We start from the raw sequence: 4325 nt of genomic DNA, 5'->3' as shown, positions 1-4325 counted from the left end.
GCTGACATGCACTGCATGAAACCGCTCTTTAAGCTCTCTTAAAGTGTGCTTAAGGGTGCCGTATTGGCATTCTTTAAGTTACTTTACGCAATGCTTACGCATTCGTAAATATTATGTTTAAGCCATTATTACATGCGTCCGTAAACGGCACGTAGTGGCACACATTTAAGCAACATTTAAGCACCGTAAAGTATACTTAATTCCAAATGATTACGCTAACTTTAAGCTCTGTAAAGTTCCGTAAAAGATTTGATTTAAGTTGTCTTAAAGTTTTCTTAAAGAGTAATTAATGGCACTCATTTAAGAGCTGTAAATCAGTTGTAAATATCGATATTTAAACTTGATATAAGCTCCTTTATTTCATTGATTTTGCATACTACGATCATGTGTCAGTCAATGTATCTTTTATGTAATGTGGTGTAATGTTATGTAATTCAGGTATCCTTTCTTGTTTGTTTTTTATGGCCAGCAGTTGTTGTGTTCCAATCTTTGTACATGCACGCAATCAAATATGCCATGTTTAGCGTCACGATATATGTCTCGGCGTGATGCATTCACTCCTGGGCCAGTAGAACATCTTGCTTTCTGCATTCTTCGTCCAGTTCCATCCATTCAGATGTCTCAGGCTTCCAGGTCGTCTGGAAACGATCTTGAACTACGTAGACTTTCGTTCAGGGTTGAGGGAGATACATGCCCCATAAATCGACTAGCCGGCGCGGCGTCGTAACTCCCCGGGCTTGATACGGGGCATGTTGCAAGGGGCCCGGGGAGTTACACCGCTGCGCTCCCTTGCCTACTCTAGGAAACCAAACTGGGTAACGAGAATACCGATCCCCGCCTGCCCAACACGCGCCCGCACTATCAGCTGGCCCCACTTACGTCGGCCCCCGACTATCGCTTACTTCTCCGAGAGGCAAAGCGATAATTGCTAGCTGGATCGGCAGACTGGCGGGTGTTTTGGGCCCGGGGATTGGTAAACCTTTGCGCGCTGGCTCTTAGGAGTTCTGGCTTCACAGGGTATCCATTGGCCGGCTAGCGCTTTCCTCCAATAAGCAGGGTGATCCAATTCTTGTCCAGGGCAGCAATAGTCGACCGACCGGCCAGGCTCACGGCTTTGTTGTTCTTGGTGACCGACCGGCCCGGGGATTGGTAAACCTTTGCGCGCTGGCTCTTAGGAGTTCTGGCTTCACAGGGTATCCATTGGCCGGCTAGCGCTTTCCTCCAATAAGCAGGGTGATTCAATTCTTGTCCAGGGCAGCAATAGTCGACCGACCGGCCAGGCTCACGGCTTTGTTGTTCTTGGTGACCGTACGGTGTTTGTGTCCTGGAGCCATTATATTCTGCGTCCCCTGGGCTGAGTTATACGTTGGAGCTGTAGCAGGTCCACACCCAAGCAAGCTACGATCACCAAATGATGACAGACTAGATTTGAATTAGGAGCGCGAGTGCTGATTGGTCCAAATCGCGCGTTGTTTAAATGGAAACAATGATTTGCATAGTCAGCAGACATGATGGTCTATGTTATGTGTATTGCTATTGTTATTCATAGACAGGCTTGCTGACCATTTCACAATTGAACAATAGAGTCTAAGTCAACAGCCCAAGAAGGGTGTAAAATGTATTCCAGTCTAAATACATGCTAAAAAGCTTGCCCATGCAGAAATCACGTCCAGAAATTGTACATTTTACCACCGCATAGAAAAAAATGAATAAGTTCAGTCAAATACATAACATGATAAGGTCAATTAAAGCCAGCAGGAAAGTGAGCTCAGATGAGCCTGGCGGAAATCAAAGACATTAAAAAACGTAATATATAATGTCCTTGCAGAGATGAATTCTTATTGTGCCGAGGAAATTCAGCCCTCAGACTGGGAGGGACTGCTGCAGCGCGTTATATCTAATAATGAAAGTTATGAAAACATGAATTTTATGTGATCTAGTATGAACGACTTTCCGTTGTGTCTACGGTGCAATTCCACTGCACAAAAACAAGAATTTCTGGCAATTACTGGTTTCTTATACTACCGTGGAACTTGACATGTCCGGGTCGTATAAAGGAATTTCGAGTCACGGTGTGTCCGGTGCCGAATATCCCCAATCATTGCCGGACATGGCCATGTCCGGTAGTTCGCGGTACCCGCACACTGCGTGCCTTGAGAAGTGGTTGAGCGAAGGGGTAGTGTGTATTCAAGTGATAATTGCTATCAAAGCTTTTTAAAAGAAAATGGTACTGAAAACAGTATAAAAGTATCCCTGGAATAAAGAAACGAAAAACTTTTATCTCTGTATCTTATTTCTTGCATTAACAAAGCTTATGATCCTGATAAAATGTTAACGTGTGTATATTCAACTTACGCCCCGCAGAGTTACAGTGCAACAGAATGTTTGACAGTTGAACATGTCTATTACGTAACATTCTGTTCGGTTTGCTTATTTACTGGTCGTGCGGGAAAAGGCGCGTTACTGGTTCTAAACACGCACGTTCCAATTCTGTGAATAATGTCCGATACGGCAGTAGCCCCTTACAGCAAATTTGAAAGTTTGTTAAACTTTTGAAATTGAGATACCCATGGATTAAAATCTACAAGCTATAGTACATTAGAAACAAGGCACCCCCTCCCTCCAATACACATGTAATGTTTTGTTCTGAAAACATGGCGCCAGTATACGTACGCGACACGCCTGTCTTACTGGCTACAAAAATCCCGCCATCCCCGAAAAAGGAAAAATGCATACACATATGTTGAAACTAAATGTAAGGGTATGGTTGTCTAGCTATCCGGCCAGACACAGGGTGATTATTCTATTTGATGGAAGGATTTCTGCAAACACAAAGACAAACAATTTCTACCAAAGCCTATGGAGCTTCTGTGATAGGTTTATTTATGGTATATAACGATACACGACAAGCTCATGTTAGTGAACTAGAAAATAAGACATACAATTAGTATGTAACAAAGGTTTTCAAGATACACAAATGAGATTAAAAGGAGCCTAAGGCTGGGTCCCCTTGGTTTATATAAACAGAAAACACACACGCGTAGTCTAATTGAATGTGTTCTTTGTTAAGATATGCAAGAACGTAATACATGTATATATGGAAGCATTGTACGACAAACAAATGTCTTTTTTTTCTGGCAGGGAAGTTAATGACTATGCACGTCGGGGCCCTTAACCTGATTCGTAACGTTTTTATGCTTTGTGATAAATCTAGTGGGACCAAGGAGGTTTTAGTTCAATATTGTAGTAGGATAGAGTAAAAACGTTACGTTTATTATCCAAGTGATGTCTGAAACCGTAAACAATTACAGCTGCATTTTGCCACCTAGTACCGTGTGGGTATTGTTTGACTGGCTGTATTGTTTGACAGTCTGTGAATTGCGACCATGTGACAAAAAGCTAAATTCAGCTACAATAGACTTTCCGACTTACTTTGTTTGTCTACATGCAAATGTGCATAAAACGCCACCAATTGTATTCCACATAACAGCTTTGAAGACCAATCAGCACACGTGTTGCGATTTTCAAATCGTTCAATCCCATCTTTCAGTTAGCATTCGGAGATGGCCTTGTTTCTGTAAGGTAGTGCTTTCACCCAGCTCCTATGTTTGTAACCCCATGGCCCGTGAACAACGAGAGCTTGGAAATACTGTACGTCAAGCCCGGACACTATCTTGCTGTGGAATTGCATTCAACTACCAACGCCATGGAACCTAGTTCTGTTTAAAAGGGTAACAACCGGTGCACCGAAGAGCCCAGCTGTTGTTTTGTGTGGTTTGAGTTTCAGCAAGAAAGGTCTTTGTCACTACGTCGAACGCGAGAAGGGCTTTCTGCTGCCGTTTCACGATGGACTGAATACTACTGTTATGCGAACTTTGCACGCCCGTGTTCCTGACTAGCATCGGTTTGTGAAGAAGACAACCTGGACAACAGAATTTGTGAGAACAGGAATGCAGAAATCGAGAGATCTACAGGAGTTTGTGTCAACAAATTGGAAACGACTATACCAAGTGACTATACAGTTAGTTGGGCGACTGCTTTATGAAAAGACGCGGATGTTAGTGACCTATGACAGCATTAGGAAAGGCGTCAACCTAATCTGCCTTAGGAAAGGCGTCAACTGGCATCCCAGCACTCAAAGATGGGACAGATATTATTGAAAGACCCGAAGACAAGGCAAATGCCCTCAACAACTTTTTCATACAACAGACTGACCTAAACGACAGGAACGACTCCCCTCCCACCTCCCAAACAACGACAATCCCTGAAACAACACTAAGCAATCTTCAACTGACTGTAGACGAAGTGCGACAGCAATTGAAAAC

This window comes from Branchiostoma floridae, chromosome 3 (genome assembly GCF_000003815.2).
Source record: "Branchiostoma floridae strain S238N-H82 chromosome 3, Bfl_VNyyK, whole genome shotgun sequence".
Taxonomy (NCBI): domain Eukaryota; kingdom Metazoa; phylum Chordata; class Leptocardii; order Amphioxiformes; family Branchiostomatidae; genus Branchiostoma; species Branchiostoma floridae.
The sequence above is the reverse complement of the archived record's forward strand: the minus strand, read 5'-3'. Positions refer to the sequence as shown.